General features: G+C 44.4%; 1 long non-coding RNA gene across 1 annotated transcript; it reads left to right on the plus strand.

Annotated features, from left to right (window-relative positions):
• The first annotated feature begins 615 nt into the window (after positions 1-615).
• On the plus strand, positions 616-4,647 carry LOC146198651 (uncharacterized). The gene is made up of 3 exons (XR_014705003.1): positions 616-859; positions 942-1,102; positions 2,644-4,647. It is a non-coding gene; the product is annotated as an uncharacterized LOC146198651 (long non-coding RNA).
• The last annotated feature ends 3,314 nt before the right edge of the window (positions 4,648-7,961 follow it).

Consider the following 7,961-nt stretch of genomic DNA (forward strand, 5'->3'; position numbering starts at 1 on the left):
GTTGTTGCGGCGCGCGTCTTTCTCTCCCTCTTCCTTTTTTTCTTCTTTATTTTCTCTTCTGCCTGCACGAGGTAGCGGAGGTGGCTCAGCTACAGAGCCAGTAGCAGGCCCGTGCATTTTCTTTTCCTTCTTCCTACAGCCACAACAACAACAAGCTAAAAGAACCACGTTAGAACACCTGAACAATGTTATGGCAGAGATGCACGTCGAAATGGCGAGGAGAGACGACAGAATTTAGTTGGCTTATAAAGAAATTCATAACCTTAAAGGGGTCGTGAAACGTTTTCCGGAAATTTTGCACGGCTTAGTTAAATGGAATCCTTGTCCTGCATCATATAATATACCTCGATTCGTTTCATCGCCCGCGTTGATTTAATAGCTACAAAAACAGAATTTCGGTTTCCTAGCGCGCGTCCTCCTCAACTCAACAGAGTACGTCATAGCGCTAAGCCAATGAGAAGCTCCCGTTGCCGGAGCCTGCTGAGCCAAAGTTGACCAAGCTCGGTGTATTTTAGAGGTTCTTATTGTGCCCTACTCTACGCTATATTGCACTATATCTACGCTCACACAGGGTTTTTTAAGATGGCCGACGCCTAGGTTCCTTCCGGGGTTCCAGCGTCGCTGTGCTGCTATAGTGAACTAGAATATAGTCGCTACTGTTAAAACATGGTTACATCGTGGGCTTTGAGCCTTACGCCGACGCAACTTTTCGGGTGCCAGGTCGGCGAAGATGGACCCTGCGAGCGACCGGTACAGTAACACTTGTGTCGAGAGGCCGCGGTAACCGCGGCACAACTCCGGCTTGCAGAAGCCCCGACCGTCAGCCTCCCGATCCCAGCCGTTTCGGAACTACGCATTGGTATGTATGTCCGAGTCTTGCAGCCTAGCCTACGTTTGACCGTTGCGAGAGTGCGCAATCGCTAACCGAAGCTTTCGAACAGGTGCAGCTGCGGGCGGTGCGTGCCGATGCCGACTGCTCTTGAGAACATCTGGCGAGATCCCGGCGGCGACTACGTAGTTGAAGCAGCCGTCTGGGTGTTACAGATCATCCGCATTTACTCCAAATGCTTCTTGATCATGGACTGCTAGTCGAGAACACAAGGTAAGAACCTTGAGCGAAAGGCGACATAACTTGAACAAGCGGCACCTGTTTTTCATTTTCTCGAGCAAGAAATGCTGTAATGAAATCTATTGCGGAAGGCAGTGTTAATAAAATAAAGCTTCCCCTTTAACGTTACTTACCTGCGATCATCTACACTGTCTACAGTGTTGATATTGCGCCACGTTAGCGCGAACACATCGCTGGTTTTCATATTTTTCTTGTTTTCGTAGAAGCGCATGAGCATGACGTTTCACCATGCAAATTATTGGTTTGCTTAATTCCATGCACGAGTAAATGAGAAAACACGCATCATCTGATAGTGTGAACTTGCTAAATGGAAAGGGCATGCACATTGATGTGAAGTAACGAGGGGGGGGGGGGGGGCGGACGCTGTCCGGACAAATTTGCTTGTTTTATTAGCCAGTTATGACCTTCAGCAAGTGCAGCACTTCAAAACATAAATACATAAGGAATGCCACAAGAAATGCAGTAAATAAGTACAAAAGCAATCTCATTTCGGAGGACTCTGTGCTAAGTGAAATTGCATGCAGTGAAGTAGCCTGTCTCCTGCGGAAGCCGTGGGAAAATGCACTAAAAAACGACACAGAAAAGAAAAACACACAGAGCAGGACTGGCTTCTGCAGACGATCACTAACTAGCCCGACAACTCTTGTTATAGCCTGTCCCCACTTGCTGCCAGAACAATCACCATACCAGCACTCAAAGTTTTATTTGCTAGTTTTTTTTTTTACCCACTTGCATTAGGTGAGTGCTGTATAGTGTGCAAATATAATTAAAAAAATTGACTTCACTGATACCATCATCAACACCTGCACACAGTAAACCTCTCCAAAATGCTTTGACACTGACATTTTACATGTGCTGAAATGTAACAACAAAAAAAAAAAAAAAAGAAAGACGTTCTCCCAAAGGCCAGTACACCGAAACTTCCACAGTTTGAGTAAGTGTTGGAAATTTTACAGTTAGCAAATGAAGTTATAGAGTAGTTTTGCGGCACTTGCAGAAAGTTTGGCACGTGCCGTGTTGTGGGAAAACAACGGAGAGCTGTTGACAGAAGTGCACTTGTAGTTTATGGCTCCTTCGAATAGAATGACTCCATGCACAGAGCTGCTTAATGCATAAGTCGCATACTTAACATCTTCGTGCTATGCGGATGATATCAGCGTGGACATTGACATCAGCCACAACACTAGTATAGAGGGTGTAAGACGACTACCAGGTTTTTTCAGTCAAAAGCTGCATTGCCTTCAGGCATTATTTTGCTGCAGTAGCAAATTGTGATTGCACTGGAGTTCTAATATTGGGTGGGTCTCATTCTCTCTCAATCACCTGCAGCAGAATTCAAAGTTTGCCATACTTCCAGGGAGAATAAATTGACAGTGAAAGTTACACTGTACAGCTTGTTAGATGGGAATTAATTGTACAGATGCATGAATAACTTTCAAATTTGTAAAAGACCTAAATCATATTTTCATTTTGCTATGCTGAAAAGTGAATATTGCTTTTTCTCTTGTCAACAGGAGGCACCACTACATCTGCTACAGCCAGCTTGCGCACTGGCTTTGGGGATGCCTCGGCAGACATCACAGTAAAGTCCTCCCTATTTGTAATGCAAGCCAAATAAGGGAAAGGTTTCCATCTGACAGTTACACTGGTTTCCAGTTTGTGCAAGGTTTGTAGAGTCATCACCTTATTCATTCTGAAACAAGCCGGAAAATATGAGAAGAGAGAATTGCAGGACAGCTGGACTAATAACTGGAATTTTACTAAAGGATAGAGGCAAAAGAAGACTTGCACAGAGATGCACATGTAAAAAAGGCCCCAAAAGACTGTTGACCGATTTCTTAGCCACACACACGTCCTTAGCCTTTGCAGTATAGTGTGCCTTTGGACTTGGATCTGTGGCTTCCCTTTTGTAACGAGTGGTTCTTGACCATAAGGAATTTGCTTTTTTTTAGATTTTGATTTTTTAGACCCTTTCTGCTTTCCACGCTTTCACTGCTTTGGGGGTTTTTCGTGCACGTGCATTTCTGTGCGAATCTTCTTTTGCCTCTTTCCTTCAGTAACATTTCAGTTGTTAGTCAAACTTTGTCTTGTGCTCCTCTCACGTGTTTCGTCTTCTGGCTGGTTTTAAGATGAATCAGTACCAACTCATCCAGTTGTTAGTCTTGTTGATATCACTAGCCTGACTGCACCCACTGCTGGGCAAATGCTTCTCCCATATCCATCCGAATAACCCGATCCTGTGCCAGGTGCATGATTCTCGCAAACTTCCTAATTTCATCTGCTTGCCCGAGTTTCTGCCACCCCCTGCTAAACTTGCCTTCCCTCGGAATCTAAAAGACATATATAGGCTCACTTAGAATGAATTTTGTGTACTCACTCCCTTCCTTTACCTTTGATGCGTAGAATTTTTCTTCTTTTGGAACTGACCGCAGATACATCAGCTGCATCCATATGATCCCCGCAGACTTCCTAATCTCATCTGTCTGCCCGAATTTCTGCCGCCCCCTGCTACGCTTGCCTTCCCCTGGAATCTACAAGACATATATAGGCTCACTTAGAATGAATTTTGTGTGCTCACTCCCCACCTATCCTTTGATGGGTGGAATTTTTTTTAGCACTGACCGCAAATGCATCATAATTGTGCAGTTGTGTATATACTACCTGCTTGTATAGATGTCTCTCCCATATCTATCCAAATAACCCGATCCTCTGTCAGCTGCATCCATCTGATCCCCGCAAACTTTTTATCTGCCTGCCTGAGTTTCTGCTGCCCCCTGCTATACTTGCCTTCCCTTGGAATCTACAAGACATATATAGGCTCACTTAGAATGAATTTTGTGTACTCAATCTCTAACTATACCTTTGTCGGATGCATTTTTTTTTTATTTAGCACTGACCTCAGCACATCATGATTGTGAAGCTGTATATACACATTTGTATATTTAGGAGAGAGGAAGACAGCAAAGAAGCGTGAATAAAAGATGTCTTGCTCTAGGTCAACTTCCTTCTAGCCTAAAAATTTTGTATGCACTGATGAACCTGCGGCTAACCAATAAATTATTTTGAAAGCAACATGTCTCTAACACTCATTTGGTAACATTAGATAATGCCCAAATGTACTACAAAGTGGTGGTCCTTGTGGCACTGACAAACCTAGATTTTCTAGTTGCCGCGTTCACCTTTACACGGCCTCGAAAAATAGTGGCTCATGGGGAATAGAAAAATCAAACCGTTTTCTGCAAAAGCTGCTTTGAAAGGTGGCCACTATTTTCAGCATTTTGCAGTCTCATTCAGAAGCAAGCCAGCATAATCTGCAATCTGTAGACATGCATACAATAATATGTGCCTTATACTTTGAAATGTACCAGACTTTAACCAGTCATAAAACAGCGTGCTGAAAAGGTATGTATAGTAAAGCCTCCTTCGTTGATGATACCCGTAGTTTGCATGAAAACATCTGCACTAGAACCTGCATGACGTTGAGTTAATTGGCCTGCTGGTTGAATATGCCACCAAAATGCTGGTAATACAATGAACTTTGTCGGTGCTGGGGTCAAGTCTAGAAATATAAAGTTGGGATGATTTAATTGTGAAACCTTGCTGCTGAATTCACTGCAGGCTAGAATGTAACAGGATTAAAGGGCAGCTGTAGACGTAAGGGCAGTCCACATTGTCACGGCATCTTATGCGTCCTAGTACACATATCTACATACCGTGCATGTTTTGCTAGTAAACAATGCATCCACAGATTTGCGAAGCTCCAAGAATGCTACACTGATGCTGTCTGAGTAGCTGCTTGTGTCGCTGAATATTGTGAAAGCCTTTTGATGGAACGAAAACTGCTTGGTGAATACTTATGCAGAGTGAGGTTGGTCAGGAGCGCAGGTGATATGTACACCCTCGCAATTTAACCATACAAGCACAGACTGTATGATACTCATACAAATTGAAAAATATAAGGGAAGGAATTGAACTGAAGACTTCGCGGTTCGACAGTCCAAACTTCTACTACATGTGCTTTGGGCTGTGTGTGCTAGCCCGCCTGCAATCTGATTGCCCGAGCCAGGAAAATGGTACACACCCATATGAGCACCACTCCCAGTACTCTTTAACATGTACATAGAAGTGCAGGTGCTTGGGATAAACCTTGGCTGCCGCAATGCACCTCAAACAATGGCATGTTAGCCAGAATAGCAGGTTGGGCTTGTTGGTTTTCCATCCTGAGGTAACAGCGCAAAATGTGGACGGGAGCACAAGACGAGAAGACGAGACATTGTGTCGTCTTCTCGTCTTGTGCTCCCATCCACGTTTTGTGCTGTTACTTCAGAATGTCACGTGCCTGCCCAATATCTACATAATTGTCACAAGAACCACTTTGTGTGTATTTACGACTACTTGCACAACACCATTGCCACCCACTGATGATGAGCAGCTGAACAGCAGTTTTTCACGTACACTGCGCTGCCATTAATTACAAATGCTATCACGCTACGACTTCCCATACCACCCCACCCAACCTCTGTGTGTAATGACTCAACCTTTGGTGCGTTTGCATGTTCTCGGGATACTGGAGAAATCCAAGATATCAATTAGTAGATTCAAGCAACTTAATCTGACATACATCTGGTGAGAATATTACAACTCCATCCATGTATACACAGATCTGTATCACCGCAAGCGTCGCCTACAATTGTGGTGATGCCGCTCAGAACATGACTCATCTTTTTTTTAAGGGCATAATTCTCCACAAACCGCTGCTGAGCTTGTGGCCCCTTGGTAAGAGGCTTTCCACATCTGTGGGAAACCACTTTAGAAGTGGTGTGAATTCACAGTTTCAAAGCTTGCATTACAAATTTTTGGAAGTTTTCAACACCACACCCTTACCAGCCTTTGGCACTACACATCACTGAGTTCCTTATATCTACTTGTCCTCAAGGCCACAAGGTAGTGCTTTAGTGGATCCATACCCACTTGCCAATTATATGCCATTATGCATGCTTTCTCCATAGACCATCTAAATGTGGTTTCACACACAAATATTTATACTTAATTGGACAGGCGGACTGCCCAGAATGTTCCACATGTGACATTACGGAGACTCTGGAGCGTGTACTAGTGGTGTGTCCCAGTATATGCGTGCAAAACAATAACTCGAGTTACTTCTTTGAAGTGTTTTGGCAACAGGCCTCTCTCAGAGGACTTATTGGCCGGTTGGCCAGAAATGGAAAGCTCTACAGGCAGTGCAGGCTTTCTGCTGCTTCTTGCATGACACAGGACTTGACTCGTGACTGTGGTGCAAGTTACTATTCCTGTATATATTTTAATCAAGTCATGACCCTCTTTGTTCTTCTCTTTCTGTAGCAGGTCAGATATTAAACTTTTAAGCCAATCTATCCGCCTTTCCAATCAATAACACTTGCGTGAATGCATTTCTCCTGGATGGTTGATCTGGTAATCACACCATCGTAATGCAAGGACATGGGGCGTATGAGCTTTTGAGGTGAACAATTTTTACCCTAGAAATGTCTTTTAAATGATGTGAAGGATTCTGTATATATTTTAATCAAGTCACGACCCTCTTTGTTCTTCTCTTTCTGTAGCAGGTCAGATATTAAACTTTTAAGCCAACCTATCCGCCTTTCCAATCAATAACACTTGCGTGAATGCATTTCTCCTGGATGGTTGATCTGGTAATCACACCATCGTAATGCAAGGACATGGGGCGTATGAGCTTTTGAGGTGAACAATTTTTACCCTAGAAATGTCTTTTAAATGATGTGAAGGATTCTGAGCTCTGCTCAACATGATCCTCCTCTGTGGAGTCTTCATCAGGTTCTATGGGACTAGATGAGTGCTGTGGAAAGAACGTGATCGAAGGGGAACCAAGGGGCCTGTTCTGGGTGGTACGATATGCTGGTAGGGGCACCTGTTGTGCTGGCCTCACGGTATCGCTCAAAATAAAAAAAAAAAATCCAAAATGCGCATATTACTGCTATGAGGGCAATCTGGCAGGAAACAATCAAATAGAACTGGTGGCTTCTGCGAGTCGAGTAGTTCTCAAATAAGCAGATCTGTAAGGCTACAAATCGCAACTAGTACGTGTTTACTGCCTTTATCACGCGACCTACACTTTTTTTTGCCAATGCACTGGACCAGCGGTTTTGCGTCGGTACGACGCATCGTTTGAGGTGAGCTTTCTTCGTTTCCGGTCCATGCCGAGGCTTCGAATGACGCCGAGGTTCATTTAGGACTTCCAGTAGAAAGTAGTACGAACACATGAACCCAATCGGTGTGCCAAAACTTGTGAAAGCGAACGTTACTTCCACTCGGAGAAGCCGTGCTGCAATCGATCGCGACGTACACGGTTGGCATAGCGAGCACTCAAACACGCACAACACGCCTAAACCCAGAACCTAACGGTGACAGGAAAAATAGGCGAAGTCTGAGCACTGTAGACGTTGTAGGAAGTATGCTTCCTCTTTTTTTTTTTAGAAAGGTTACGAGAGAGGCGTCGGGAAGGTGGGGGAGCAAAGCTGCGACAACGCGTGGGGTGAAAGGGCCACCCAAGTACATTGTAGCAACCTTTTTTTTTTTTCGGTTTCCGGCTTTCCGTGTAGTGCCATAGTTCAGGTCATCCGGCCGAAATAAAGGAAGCGAAGCTCTACACGCTATTCTCAGTGATGCAGCGCGGAGGCGAGCAACTAATATACGAGTACGCGCCGCGGCGCCCGCTCCTGAAACACTCCACCCACCACTCGGATTGAACACACTTGTCGATTTCTTTGACCTGGAACCGTATTTAGATCGTATCTTTAATGACGCCGAGAATAAT

The sequence above is a fragment of the Amblyomma maculatum genome, chromosome 2, assembly GCF_055883805.1.
Source record: "Amblyomma maculatum isolate TAMU_Amacu chromosome 2, ASM5588380v1, whole genome shotgun sequence".
NCBI lineage: Eukaryota > Metazoa > Arthropoda > Arachnida > Ixodida > Ixodidae > Amblyomma > Amblyomma maculatum.